Source organism: Cervus elaphus, chromosome 1 (assembly GCF_910594005.1).
Source record: "Cervus elaphus chromosome 1, mCerEla1.1, whole genome shotgun sequence".
In the NCBI taxonomy this organism is placed as follows: domain Eukaryota; kingdom Metazoa; phylum Chordata; class Mammalia; order Artiodactyla; family Cervidae; genus Cervus; species Cervus elaphus.
Window position 1 is genome coordinate 13613931 of NC_057815.1, and position 16424 is coordinate 13630354.

The 16424-nt window shown below is 39.2% G+C and overlaps 1 protein-coding gene across 2 annotated transcripts in view; it reads right to left on the reverse strand.

The window, feature by feature from the left end:
* LOC122684146 (poly(A)-specific ribonuclease PARN-like) overlaps positions 1-16424 on the reverse strand; it is a 192952-nt gene that overhangs the window by 15816 nt on the left and 160712 nt on the right. The gene's annotated exons all lie outside the window — the stretch shown is intronic.

The window sequence follows — 16424 nt, forward strand, 5'->3', positions numbered from 1 at the left end:
AAAACCTAGTTTCAAATCTTTCTTTCCATTTGCATCCAAGATTATAATACAAATTAGTTATTTTTTAAAATTGACTTTTTGAAAACATTTTTATAATTTGAACTAATGGCAAAAAATGACTTAAAAGAGGTATTTTTTTCCCCTTAATAAAGAAGCAATTTTGAAGAGCTTTCCTCTGAGCAGCTCACTGGCAAACTAGTCAAGGAGTGACCCTGAGACTTATATTATCACCATTACATACTCAAAAGCAAGGACCCTGATCAAGTAAACAGCACAATTCAAACTGAAACACCAACCAAACCACTTTCCAGTCCCATTAAAATTGGTGACAAATGCCATTTAACCCCAAAGACCTGCTCTTCCATTCGTCCCTCCTCCCCTCCTTAACCTGTGAGAGCAGAAGATTCCTGAGAAATCATTTTCATTCTGCCTAGATCTGGTCAGCCCTACTTTAGAAATCCTTAAGTAAATACTTATAATCCCTGTTCTATTCAAGTGATCAGTCAAAGAGGACATGACATATTCTCTTACATGCCAAAGAGCTGTTTCCTTTCCTAATTAGGGGAGAACACTGCAAATGATAGTTCTAAATAAATGTATAATGTAATCTACTGATAATGACAATGTAAATATTATGGCAATTAGGGAAACAAATGTACATATATTTGAATATTCCTCAGAGGCTGAAATCCTTCCATGGTAAATCTTTGGCAGAAAAACTCTCTGGTGGGTGGGTTCCGCTGAGGAAGTGGGGTGTTCTACTTGGCTTCTGGCTCAGGCTCTAGGAGATGATTTGAGGAGGGAGATTCCAAGAGAAGGAGCCACTTGCAGTAAATTACCTTTCAGGAGAGAATCAGGAATCCCTGTTCTCATGGTTTCAAATCCTGGGTGGGGTAAGACTAGATGTCCCCTTGGCAAGAGGTGTTGAGGAACAGAAGACAGACAGTTTGCAGGGATCTGGGCAATCTGTCTTTCTGAGCAGAGCCCTACTTCAGAGTTCACATATACATGGTAACCAGAGATCAAAAGCATTGTTTCACTGTGAGAACATTTTTCTCCAGATAAGGTGGTACTTCTTCATAAAGCATTCATAAGAAGAAAAAAATATGAAAGACTATACTATGAATTACAACATCTGCACTGATATTATGCAAGTCCTACTTAATTTTAGGCCATGTTTATCTAGTCTTAGTCTTCCCACCATTAAAAAGGGATTGCACCATTCCCTCACACCATATATAAAAGTAACACAAAATAGTTTACAGATTTAAATGTAAGAATGGAGCCCATAAAACTCCTAGGAGACAACATAGGCAGACCACTGTTTAACAAATTGTAGCAACATTTTTTTTAATAAGTCTCCTAAGGCAAAAGAAACAAATGCAAAAATAAACAAATGGGGCCTAATCAGACTTACAGGCTTTTGCACAGCAAAGGAAACCACTGACAAAACAAAAAGGCAATCTATGGAATGGGGACAAATATTTGCAAATGATGGGACTGACAAGAGGCTAATATTTAAAATATACAAAGAGCTCATATAACTCAATATAAAAAAAACCCCAAACAACCCAATCAAAAAATGGTCAGAATATCTAAATATACATTTTTCTGAAGAAAATATACAGATGGCTAATAGGCATATGAAAAGATATTCAACACAACTAGTTAATAGAGAAATGCAAATCAAAGACAACAATGAGATATCACCTCACACCTATTAATGGTTAGCATTCAAAAACAACAAATGTTGGAAAGGATGCAGAGAAAAGGGAACCCTCCTACACAGCTGGTGGGAATATAAATTTGTACAGCCTTGTGGCTCAGCTGGTAAAGAATCTGTCTGCAATGCGGGAGACCTGGGTTTGATCCCTGGGTTAAGACTCCTTGGAGAAGGGAACGGCTACCCACTCCACTATTCCAGTCTGGAGAACTCCACGGACTGTATAGTCCATGGGGTTGCAAAGAGTCGGACATGACTGAGTGATTTGGGCTTCCCTGATAGCTCAGTTGGTAAAGAATCCACCTGCAATGCAGGAGACCCTGGTTCGATTCCTCGATCCAGAAGATCCGCTGGAGAAGGGACAGGTTATCCAATCCAGTATTCCTGAGCTTCCCTTGTGGTTCAGCTGGTAAAGAATCCACCTGCAATGCAGGAGACCTGGGTTCAATCCCTGGGTTGGGAAGATCCCTTGGAGGAGGGATCCACTCCAGTATTCCCGCCTGGAGAATTCTCATGGACTGTATAGTCCAAGGGGGCACAAAGAGTCAGACACAAGTGAGCCACTTTCACTTTCACAGCCACTATGGAAAACAGTGTGGAGGTTCCTCAAAAAACTAGAAATAGAGATCCTATACGATCTATGGATCATATATGACCCAGCTTTCTATTCCTGGGTATATATGTAGAAAAACACTAATTTGAAATTATACATACACCTTAATGGTCATAGCAGCATTATTTATAATAGCTAAGACATGGATACAACCTAAATGTCCATCAACAGAGGATAGGGTTAAGATGTAACACACACACACACACACACACACACACACACAGAAATATTACTCAGCCATAAAAAAGAATTAAATTCTGCCATCTGGAGCAACATGAACGGACCTAGAGAATATTATGCTTAGAAAATTAAGTCAGTCAGAGAAAGACAATACCATATAATATCACTTATATGTGGAAATCTAAAAAAAACTAAAACCACAAATGAAGGTATATGCAAAACAGAAACAAAATCACAGATATAGAAAATAAACTTGTGGTTACCAAAGAATAAAGTAAAGGCAGGAGGGACAAATTAGAGGTATAAGATTAAGAGATACAAACCAACACGAGAAACAAGGATGTGCTGCATGGTGGTTTAGTCACAAAGTTGTGTCTGACTCTTGCAACTCCGTGGACTGTAGCCTGCCATGCTTCTCTTGTCCGTGGGATTCTCCAGGCAAGAATACTGGGGTGGGTTGCCATTTCCTTCTCCAAGGGATCTTCCTGATCCAGAAATTGAACCCAGGTCTCCTGCATTGCAGGCAGATTCTTAACCGATTGAGCTACGAGGGAAGCCCCTATATACTGCATGCCAAAGAGGATTATAGCTCTTATTTTATAATAAACTATCAGTTCAGTCGCTCAGTCGTGTCTGACTCTTTGTGACCCCATGAAAAGCAGCACACCAGGCCTCCCTGTCCATCACCAACTCCCAGAGTCCACCCAAACCCATGTCCATTGAGTCAGTGATGCCATCCAATCAACTCATCCTCTGTAGTCCCCTTTTCCTCCTGCCCCCAATCTTTCCCAGCATCAGGGTTGTTTCAAATGAGTCAGCTCTTCACATCAGGTGGCCAAAGTACTGGAGTTTCAGCTTCAGCATCAGTACTTCCAATGAACACCCAGGACCGATCTCCTTTAGGATGGACTGGTTGGATCTCCTTGCAGTCCAAGGGACTCTCAAGAGTCTTCTCCAACACCACAGTTCAAAAGCATCAATTCTTCGGTGCTCAGCTTTCTTCACAGTCCAACTCTCACATCCATACATGACCACTGGAAAAACCATAGCCTTGACCAGACGGACCTTTGTTGGCAAAGTAATGTCTCTGCTTTTTAATATGCTATCTAGGTTGGTCATAACTTTCCTTCCAAGGAGTAAGCGTCTTTTAATTTCATGGCTGCAGTCACCATCTGCAGTGATTTTGGAGCCCAGAAAAATAAAGTCAGCCACTGTTTCCCTGTCTATTTGTCATGAAGTGATGAGACTGGATGCCATGATGTTAGTTTTCTGAATGTTGAGCTTTAAGCCAATTTTTTCACTCTCCTCTTTCATCAAGAGGCTGTTAGTTCTTCTTCACTTTCTGCCCTAAGGGTGATGTCATCTGCGTATCTGAGGTTAATAACCTATGATAGAGTGTAATCTGCACAGATATTGAATCACTATGCTGTATACCTGAAACTAATATAGTATTGTAAATCAACTACTCTTCAATTTAAAAAATAAATAAGTAAATGAAAATTTTAAAAAGGGATTGTGCTATATCCCTTCTAGTTCCTTTATGCTCTATCTTAAGGCAGTTAAAAAAAAAGACAGTTAACATCTAAGTAATATACTTCAACTGTTAGATTGACTATTTCTTGATTACAGAATTAATAAGTTATCATTATAATGCAAACATGAATGACTAAATGACAAAACTCCTATTTTTTATCATTAATTTTCTCGTATCTATATATGTGCACACACACACATACACATATATAGGCTATGATAAATATACATATTTGAATCCTGCTTCTGTGACCTTGCAACTATGAACATTTCCTCATATCATTAAAAAATTTGTGAAAATATGGCTTGTAGTGATGTATGATATTCCATTATGTGGATGAATTGTGATATATTTAATGTACCTATCATGAGATATATACAGAGTTTCTAACATCAATAATCTCTTATAAAAATGTTCATCTCTGTTGTGTTTGAGGCTCGCTCTCTCTCTCATGGTTGACTCAAATGCTAACACTGGCAAGTCAGGAATAAAGAGTTTTGAATGCCTGCCTAGTGCTTGCTAGCCATGTGATCTCTGTGGATGTTTAACTTTTGAGAATCTCAGATTCTGGATCTACCAAATGGGGCCCACAAGCCGTATCTTTCATGGCCATAGTCAAGGTGTGTTTATATGTATGTCAAATGTCTGCAATACAGAAGCCTCCTAGTAAGAATCAGATGCTTTCTCCTCCTATCTCTTTTTGTCTTAATCCAGGAGTCCAAACTGCCTGTGATTAGATTTCAGGATTTCTGTAACAATTCCTGGAATTGTGTACAAACTTCTGTATGCTCAGATGTTTTTCAGGGGGAAAAACTCCCATAAGCATTAAGAAGCATTGCAAATCTCATTCCTCCTCCATATCTTTCCATTTTGCCACAGTGCAGTAGGACTGGCATTGACCTTGTCCCTAAGGGCTGCCTCATTGGCCCTGATTTCTCTCTGAAGGTTTCCCTCATCTGTTGGGGAGCTAACTCTACAACATGAACCTAGCCTGACATACAGTTTCTATGCTGACATTCCAAGGCACTCAGCCTCCATTTCTTGGCACACAATGAGTATTCAATCACTCAACTGATGTAACTTGTTGCTGATATTATTATATACTTGATGAAATTTTCAGGAGAGGTCCATGCATCTTAAATTAAATGACTAGCTTGACCATGGAAGGTATGGTACATATGAATGGACACCTCCCTCCTCCTGTCTGTCTTTATCTCTGTCTCTCTCTCTCTCTCAACTCAGACCTATAGGGATTGAACCAAATTCTGAAGTTCCCTTTATCCTAAGAAGGTTTATAAATTTATCAAATGAGTCCAGAGATTACAATTTCTTTTACCTCATAGAAAAGGATGTGCGCAGGGGAGAGGGATTTGGCAAGGCAAACATCAATATACAATGTTAAAATGGGATGATGGTCCATCTGTCTTGAACAACCCCAACCACAAGCTGACTGGCAAAGGAGAACTTCTGAGATTTAGACACCAAGGGATTATCTTTTAATGGGCTGTCACAGGGTTCTGTGGTATGAAATTAAACATTTACTCACAGGTCAGCCACTACTTACACTAGACATTCTGCAGCGTGAACTCCCTGGCACAATTACCAATGTGTGGCTTTACCAAGACAAGTTTTGGGGCTTTTCTCTCCTACTTCTGTTAGAATATAAGTAGTGGTACACACTTACTTCCTTTAGCTACAAAATTTAATACTGTACTTGGAATTCTGTAGATTTAAAAACCATTTCTTTTTAACATAAGGAATTGTGAGTTGAGCGCAAATAAAATATGCAACAAAATAAAACAAATAATGACTTCAACACAGTTTAACTTTGAATGAAAACTTTCCAGAACATTTATCTGAAAAAGGACTATTTTCCTGCTTCCATGTGTCAAATACTTCTCTATTTCCTCACAACTGTATTCTGGACAGGATGACAAAATATAACTAGAAGACTCCCCACTACTCTCTCTACCTTAACTATTATGTGATAAAGGATGGACTGGAATTCAAAAGCTATTGTTTGTTAGGATTAACGGCTGCTGGATTCGTTGAAAGAATACTTCTAAAATTACATGGATGGACAAACAACCTGAATAGAGAAATGAGCAAACTTTCCCTAGAGCTTCCTTGGCTGGCTGAATCACTGAATGGCAGCTGACAAGGTTTTCAATAATGCCAAGTCAGCTGGTTCTATAACGCTGTGTGCCCCAAACATAATTAAAAGTGTTAACAAGTTTGTAGCCTTTATCAGAACATATTCCCCTTGCATACCTTCAGTGACCTGGTCACAGCTACTAGAGACAAATCTCTTGTTTTACTTTATGTACTAAGGTCACTGTACCCTAGGGAACTTCCTTGACTGTATCATGCCCGAATCCGGAAGACTCCAAAATCTACCCAGATGAATTGTATAGGCTTGCTCCAACAGCATCCCTTGCCTTTATTGGGCTTCCCTGGGGCCTTAGATGTTAAAGAATCTGCTTGAAATGTAGGGGACCCAGGTTTGATCCCTGGGTTGGGAAGATACCCTGGAGAAGGGAATGACTACCCACTCCAGTATTCTTGCCTGATTCCATGGACAGGAGGAGCTTGGTGGGCTACAGTCCATGAGGTGGCAAAGAATCAGACATGACTGAGCAATTAACAGTTTCATTTTTCTTTCACTCCAACAGCATCCCTTTCCTTTCTCAGGATGACAGCAAAACATTAATCCTTTCGGATGTCTATGGAGGAGAAAAATGTGTACGGTTTGGGTCATCTTCTGTTAATTACTTTAAGTCCGTCCATACAACAGTGAAGTGAGCTAGGTTTCCTCAGACTTGTGTTGAAAAGGGGCCAGAAGAATCAAGTTATCCCCAGCGTATTACATTTTGGAAAATGAGGGCTGTAGATGTAAGATCGCTTAGCAGCATCTGAGCTTTCTAACTGCTGATGTACTGCTCTTCCCATACCACACTGTAAATTGTTGTGTCTGTGCTTCTAGAGCTGGGATAACCACATAGACCACACAGGTCAAATCACAGGTCTAAAAGTAGTCACTGGTGATTGAGACGAAACAATGCCAGATATTCTTAAAAGAGAGTAAATGCATATTAAGCACCTACCTAATGTCTTGCTTATATTCAGTACTGAGTAAATGACAGTGATTTTTTTTTTCCTGTTATGTAAGGCATTATAGATAAATGGACAACTAGACAACAGTATTATTTTTCTTATAAGACTGCTGGTCAGGAATGAAACCCTTCTGTATTCTGCCAGAGGAGACATCATGACTTGATCACAGCATTCTTTCCCACTGATTCTCCTTGGAGACTTTGAATTCTTCAAAAGACATCACTTCCAACAGCCACCATGAAGTTGACTCCAAATGAAACTTACTTATTATACTTAAAGATCAGGATCTGTACCCTGTTCCCCTCTGCATCCCCCTACCAGTGCTACCACATGCTCTGTGCATAATACGTATTCAGTAAATATACTAAAAACATACAATCAACTTAACACCAATGGGATAATTACAAGAGTGCTGCCGGGGGAAAATTAGAGGCTGGGGATTGCTGTTTATTCTGAAAAATCCCAAACCTCTTGCAGGGTTGCTGAGAGCAATAACTCAAAGGACAGGGTTTACGCCGGGTCAGAGAGACATCTTGGCTCCTCAGAGCTCCTTTCTTAGTTAAAACAGGAGTGCTGGGGCAGGAAGGAGGGGGAGGTTGGGTGGGGGGGGGTCAAGGGCCACCTAGACCTGAGCTGAAGCCATGTGGTTCTACTTGGAGCTTCCAAGTCAGTGGCGCCAGTGGTCATTTCCTCAATTATTTTAGGCCAGCATCTCCCCCTTGGCATTGGTTCTGGATCTTTGTGGCTGGACATTTACCCTCCCTGGCTCCACATGAATAATTCAGGGAGGTGGCCCAAAGCCAGAAGCTGCCCCAGAGCCCCAGATTCCATCATCAGCTCTCAGATGGGCTTTACTTAATGGCACCAGGAGACAGGGAGAATATGGATGATGACTCACTATCACATCCCTTAGAGGGAGAAAAAAAGCCCACGGGGAAGAGATGAGCATTCGGCTCCTATGAAGTTAAGAAAATATAATTTAGTCATCCAGATATCTCATTGGTAATAAAATTACAGATGAATCAAATCTAATTAGACCTGTTAAGTCTGGTGAAATGTTTAATTAATCTTAATTGGCTACCTCTGAAAGTAGCTTTGCATCCATTTCTTAAACAAAATAGAAACATTACAGCTCAAGTGACAGACTGTATGATCAGGTGATGAGTAAATACTAGTAGAATTGAGATGGTGTTGTATGAATTTAGAACAGGGGTTTCAAATTTTAATGCTGTCAGGGAACAGGCTGGGATTTTAATTTGAGCAGTAGGACAAGAGGGTAGCTGGGATGAACAGTTCTTTTTTGGCTTAATCTTTGAATTCAGTATATTTATACACTTCTGGCCATTAAAAAAAAAAAATCATCTGCAGTCCAAATTTGGCCAGTCCACAGGAGTTTGCAACTCTTGATTTAGAGACTTCCTTAAAATGAGCTCAAGCTCTTTAAAAGAAATTCTTATACTCAAATAATAGATGAATCGTTCAGCAGAGTCAGGTTATTTTCCAATTTCTCATTTCCATCTATACTTCCTACTCCAGCAATACAAAGATGGGCAAATAGAATCTCAGGAATTAAGCTAATGCTTTAGCTGTAGAATGTGGAGATATTTAAGAGGCAGCATGGTTAGGCACTGACCAGTGAGAACAGATGCCAGTCGAAGAACCAGAGCCCCCTTAGGAAACTAGGCCGTTAGTTTCTGGAATGTGAGGAGGTCTGGAGGGACTCGGGCTGGGGGGCGGGAAGCTCAGGTAAAGAGAGGCCTGTGGAGGGCTCAGGCACGACTTTGCCCGACTCTCTGCGACCCTATAGACTCTAGCCCTCCAGGCTCCTCTGTCCATGGGATTCTCCAGGCAAGAACACTGAAGTGGGTTGCCATGCCCTCCTCCAGGAGATCTTCCCAACCCATAGGTTGAACCTGCATCTTCTGCATTGCAGGCGGATTATTTACCTCTGAGCCACAGAGGAAGCAGCCCCGTGACAGAAATATCTGTGTCTTAGAAACCAGTATGGCTGCTCTGTTATTTACTAACTGAATATCCCAGGAGGGGAAGCAAGTTCTGAGTTGCATCCAAGAATCTTTCCCATCAGAGTCTGTGCTAGCTTTCAAGACTACTTTTGATACTATGAATCCCAACGGTATCTGATCTGGCTATTGGGCATACCCAGTTCTGTTTGGACACTCTTCCACTGAGCTTACCATTTGAAACCTTAGCGAGACAAAGAAAACTTACAACCTAATGACTTTCATTTTCATACCTGACAGAAGATAAACTCACAATTATAGCCTGAGAGCTAGAGATCTTAGAAAATGACATCATACTTTCCACTTCTCCCAGGTACTTTTGAAGAGAAATATGCCTGAATCACTTCTTTGCTGTTTACTAATACTACACAAGGTGAATTTCAGGAAGCAGAACTGAAGTATTCTGAGGGGAGAGCTTATACAAGGCTGAGCCTAAAATCTGCTAAGGTATCTGGTCACATTTTTCATATTATGCCTCAGATTTAGCAAAATTGCTAGATATCAATAAAAATGGAAGATATTGCTTCCATCAATAGCAACAAGTTATACCATTCATTCAGCTGCCTCTTATGTTTACATTACTCAATGTATATGTATTATCTTTTAAGCTTACAGCAACCCTATGTGGTACATTTTATAATCCCCATTTGCAGATGAAGAAACTAAGGTAGTCACAGTGATACTGACCAAGGATTCTTAGGTGGTCAGGGGCAGGGCTGGAATTTGAATCCTAACATCTAACTACATCTAACTGCAAAGATTCAGCTCTCAATCTCCACCAGCATTGCTCGACTTTTCATTAACCCTTGCTGCTGCTGCTAAGTCGCTTCAGTCGTGTCCGACTCTGTGCGACCCTGTAGACGGCAGCCCACCAGGCTCCTCCATCCCTGGGATTCTCCAGGCAAGAACACAGGAGTGGGTTGCCATTTCCTTCTCCAATGCATGAAAGTGAAAAGTGAAAGTGAAGCCACTCAGTCGTGTCTGACTCCTAGTGACCCCATGGACTGCAGCCTACCAGGCTCCTCCGTCCATGGAATTTTCCAGGCAAGAGTACTGGAGTGGGTTGCCATTGTCTTCTCCTCATTAACCTCTATAGCCAATTTAAACTCTAAGCTCTATCCAAAGAAATGTAATGTAAGCCACACGAGAACGCTGAAAATGTGTGGTAAAATACACATAAAATGTACCATTTTATAATCGGCATAATTCACTGGTACTAAGTAGTCACTACCACCACTATCCATTGCCAGAACTTTTTCATCACCCACAACAGAAACGCCTTTCCTTTTAAACACTAAGTCTGCATTCCCCCTACTTCTAGTCCATGGTCACTTCTAATTCTACCTTCTGTCTCTATGAATTTGCCTATTCTAAGTATTTGATATAAATGGAATCATGCATTATCTATCCTTTTATGTCTGCCTTATTTTACTTAGCATATTTTCAAAGTTTCATCCATGCTGCTGCATGTATCAGAATTTCCTTCCTTTTAAGGCTGAATAATATTTCATTGTATTATATTGTATTATATACATGAAATAATATTTCATTGTACCACATTAAATTTATCCATTCATCTCTTGACTGGCATTTGGGTGATTTTATGTATGAATTTTTAAATGCTCTGGCGTCTCATTTAAAAGTAAAAAGTGAAGTTAATTTTAATTACATTTTTTTATTTAACCTAGTATAGCCAACTTATTATCATTTCAACATGTAAAATTATTAAGAGCATATTTTATATTCTTTGTTACTAAGTTTTTGGGTTATAGTATGTATTTCATATTTACATCACATCTTAATCTGGTCCAACTATATTTCAAGGGTTCAATAACCACATGAGCATAGGGGCTACCAGCCTGGTCAGAGCTGCTCCAGAAATTTACTTGGGGCCCTTCTCTTTAATGATGTTCCTTTGAGTCTGAAACCTTACTGATGTAAACATACCATCTGGTTTCAATGATATTTAAAGTTCCCTTTTCAATTATCTGTAATTAATGTATTTCTTTCTAACACTGGATATTGTAAAAAGATAATACAACATGGTCAAGATGAGGTTCAAGACACATGTATATAAGATAAAGGCAAGGCAGTATATTATTTATTGCCAAAAAGCAAGGGATACATAATAGCAACTTTATCTAGAGCAAATATAAGGTTCCAAGACTATAGAATTTTTCTTCTGATTTGTGAATTTTTTACACACAGTTTATGAAAGGTTAAAAAATCATTTTACTTAAGCATTTAATAGATCATCTTAATTTAAAATATAACGACATGGAATCTGAAATTTCTTTGAAAACCTAGGATGATTAAAGGAGGAATTAAGGAGAGGCCCATGAATATCAGAGTCATTGAGGAAGAAAGGACAACATTTATGAAATGACAGCCTTGTATAAGCCACACCCCATGCCTACTATGTACACACACAGGTCAAATTGTATGATATCAGTATTTGACTGTTTTTGACTTAGAAAACTATCAGTTTCAAAAAGTTCAACCTAATGCACCATTTCATCACTGCATGTGATATTAGCAAATTAATTCTTCATGAAAAAAGTAGAGTTCAGCAGGGGTCTGAGGACTGTATACAATGTACATAGGAAGAGAGGAAGGTGAGATTCTTTTGAGAAGATGGAGTCAGGTAAAGGGAAGGGAATTAACTTTATAATAACAGCAGTGGCAATAATAATAATAGTCGTCACTGGTTTTTGAGTGCTTATAACGTGGCAAAGCATTTTATATGTATAACCTCATTTAACACTTATCACAACTTTGTAGGAAAGATATTCTCATTCTCATTTGGAAACGAAGATGCTGAGACTCAAGAGAGACATTTTTGTTGTTGTGGGTCAGTCACTCAGTCGTGCACAACTCTTTGTGATCACACAGACTGCAGCAAGCCAGGCTTCCCTATTCTTCATCTCCCAAAGCTTGCTCAAACTCATGTCCATTGAATTGGTGATGCCATCCAACCATCTCATCCTCGGCTGTCCCTTTCTTCTCCTTCCTTCAATCTTCCCCAGCATCAGGGTCTTTTCTGACAAATAGACAACTTATTCCTGACAACTTATTTATCTCTCAAGTTGATTAAAATTACTATGTTATTTCTGACTCCAAAGCACTCAACAACCATCCATGTTTGCCAGGGACCGAGGGGTTCCTAGAGCCTGACTTCTCATTTTAAAACAGGGACAGTCTTAAGCAAATGGGAACAAGTTAGGCACCCTAATGCCAGAGTTCTAATAGTCTGTTATGGCAACTTGGGGCCCCTGCCCACCAGTTTAAAGAGATCTTTTCACTAGGTACAGAATATATGTGGCAGATAGTAATGTTTTTTCCATTTTTTAATCTTTTTTATTGTTAATGTGAGCCAGCAAGAATATTTTCTTAAACTAGGTAATAGTTGAAACAATTGCCCACAAATGTGGACATTCCCCCATGATGCTGGGTACAATATTTAATAGTGGTGATTCATGGACTGTTTCACTTTAGTATCGATGGCAGGAGTTCTTAACCTGGGGTAGATGGTGGGGGGCATCCGAGAAATTATAACACTATCTTCATTAACTTCTAATTGAAATTCAGCATTTCCTTCAATTATGACTACAAAGAATCAACCACAAAATTATTAGCTGTACCTGTGATTTTATCACTCATATAAATTGTATATGTTTTCATATCACACTGTAGCTATTGAGATGCACGATTTAAACTCATCACTTTAAAATTACAGTAATTATCAGGCCTACTGCAGCTCTGATATTTAATATATTAATAAATACATGAATTACTGATTTGTTTTGAAAAAAATATTTTGACAAATGCATTTCAATATAATTAGTTTGCTTTGCAATTTTATGCTCTTTTTTACACAATCAAAAACATTTTGAAAAAGAGTTAATGCCCCACAAGAGGTTAAGAACCCATGTTCTAAACCTACGGGTAACAGACATACTTCCGTAAATCAACATCAACACTTTTTCTCCACTCCTGATACCACATCACCACATCACCAACCCACTGCTTCCACAGAGGAGTTAACCACCACGTGCCTGGCTTTCAAGATCTAATCGAAGGCTGCCTCTCAGGTTCTAATCTAATCCTGTTCAATGGGAGGATTTGGGCTACAATGGACTAAATTTAGAAAATAAACATATTCACCAGCTAGGAAGTGAGGGACTGGGCTTTAAGCCTTAGAAGGAAGTAGGCTCCCTTAACTCAGTGCAGCCCACCCATTCTTTCACAGGCATTTTCCTTCCCTGGCCAATTGTGAGAGTCTCTTTGTGAATAACATGTCTGGATTAGTTTGCTGAACAATTGCCTCGTTTTAGTTAGCCTCTGATTGTCCTTGCTTTTGTGAGTCAAAAATCCTTAATCTTATTTGAATGAAATTTAATTCCCTAGAGAGCTGAGTCTTTAGTCTCTTAGTTTTATAAAGTGAGTGCTTAGAGAAAATGTAGGAGAGCTGACATGGGACTCCTTTAAAGCTAGGTCAAGCTCCTAAGAAAATAATTAGATAAATGTGCACTCCAGTTGGGGAGAAAAGGAGGAAAAGAATTTCTCCACAAATTGCTTTTAGAACATTTAAGTGGAATTGAATTTGATTGTCAAGAGCCAGACAGCTCTCAGGAGGTCATTTGATCTAGTCCCCTGTTGCTGAACCAGAGCACATGTGTGAAAATCTAGCCCAAACTTAAAAAGCTTTACAGAAGAGAACAGATAATGTACCTAAGCAGGTCCTGCCAGGTAGGTGGGAGGAGGTTGCTGACTGAAAGGAATATTCATAATAAGCCATATGGTAGCATGAGCTCATTAATTAATTATTTAATTAATGAAATACATATTTATTGAGCCCCTACCATGTATCAGAGACTGTCCTGGGCACCTGAGACATATTCGTGAGATTACATTTTAGTGGGGGGCAGGGAAACTGATACACAATAAACCTATTAAGAATGTGATAATGTGTGTTGCGAAGAGAGAAGTACACTGAAAACAGAAAAAAAAATTAGAGCAGGGAACAAAAATGGAAGTACTGAAGTGTTGGCAGAGAAGGGATACCTTTGTAAACTTGTAAATACAAATGAGTTACTACATGTTAAGAACTTAGAATGATGCCTAGTATGATAAGTCCTCAATAAATTATATGCATATAAAATATGCATTAAATATACCATATATATTTAGTAATGCATATTATATATTATGCAATATACATTATATATGTATGTATATACATATCATTTTGGTTACTATCATAATAGATGGGCTTGATTGGGTACAAGAAATAGAAACAGACTTAAGCAAAACAGGAATTTTATTAGAAGGGTGGTGAGGGTGCCTCTGAAGAACCTCTCAGAATTAGTTGAGAACTTGATGCCAGCAGAGAACACTTCATAGTGTTCTCTGCCCAGATCTTGGCAAGATGGGGAGAGCAAAGGAGAAGGTCATCTCAAAGAAGGAAATTGGTGAAAAGATGAAGCATTGAGACTGAAAGATAGTGTCATTCTAGTTAATAATGTGACAGAGTTCTATAAGATAGATTTGGTTTCCAAAGCAGGTACTGGAGGAGGGTGTTACACTTTCCCAATATGAGTCACAGATGAATATGATGTCAAATTTAGGGGATGGGTTTTAATTTCACAGCATATAAAGTATACTAGGGCTTCCCAGGTGGCGCTAGTGGTAAATAACCTGCCTACAGATGCAGGAGATTTAAGAGACATGGGTTAGATTCCAGGGGTTGGGAAGAACCCCTGGAAAAGGGGATTGCAACCCACCCCAGTATTCTTGCCTGGAGAATCCCATGGACAGAGGAGCCTGGCGGGCTACAGTCCATAGGGTTGCAAAGAGTCAAGACACGACTGAAATGACTTAGCATGCACACAGTATATACTATGACTTTCCTATCTAAAAATTACTGAATCACAACCATGATCAGTTCACACTTGGAAACCTATAGATGGATTCTGGATATACAGATAATCTCTGAGGAGGGAATTCTTGTCCCAAAGGTGGTCAGCTGGGTAATAAATGAAATGAAACCAAACTATATATGTTCTCTTGACTTTTGATCACCTCTTTTCAAAAGAAACAAAGTCAATGTTGGCTAAAACAACTTTCCCTGCCCTTGGTTTCCCTACTCATCATCCCTTCTTATTGCTTAGTTTAGACTTGTCCACGTGCTTACAGCTCTGACGCAAGAAACTGTCTGTTACCCAGAGGAAACCTGAGTGCCTTCAAGCTGAGAGGTACAGGGGTCTCTATGGGCTATTGAAACTGGTTGTAGTGCATCTAAGAGCATAATTACCAGTTCAGTGTGATTTTCCAAAACTTTCTCACCTGAGACACAATAATTAAAAACACAATAATTCTACCTGAGTAATTCAAACACTTGATTTGTCCCTGTGAATTTCTCCCAGCACATACAGAGGCTGGGATCTGTGGCCACACTATCCCCATTTGCATATTTTACTTCCAATCTCTGGGCATGGAAGTTCCCTTTTCCTTGTAGAGCCTCTTTTTAGGCAGAAATCTCCCATTTTTCAATGAATCATGCTTATTTTGGATGTCATCATGTTGCAGGTGTGTGAAGATTTAAAGGAAGGATTTGAGTCTGAGATATAAATGATTTGGGTTTCAAATATGGAAGGCCAGAGAGACTTATATTTTTATGACCAAATGGAATAGTAATATATTTAGACATATGGTATTCACATTATGTCTCATTTTCTTCAATGTTGTTGGCAGGAAAGCCATAGCAAGAGAAATGGCTTTCTCTTCCCTTGTGGTTATCTGAAGCAGTGGAGAGTCACCAACCAACATTTGGTTCTTACATTGATCCTCTCTGCTCAGGATAAAGAATCACAGGCCACCAGCTAACAATAGGATGGTATAAACCATCAAGTGTTGGGGAATTTAAAAGTATTCAAATGCCAACTCATTACCTCCCTAGACCTTACCATTTTTAGGAAGTACCTAGAAGGAGATAATACTATAATAACCTTACAGAAGGAAAAATCTGAGCCAGAGGCATCAGGGGTCTACTCCAAGTATGAGGATCCAGTTTCCCTTCTGAACCCCTTAAAGAATTCAGAACCACAGGGGAAAATAAAGGTAACACAAGACAACGTTCACTGAAGTGCAATATATGCCTATATCAGTAGGTAAAGTTCCTTAACCATATGTTGGTACCAGGCACTGTTCCAAGCACTTTACATTACTAACTTATCTAAA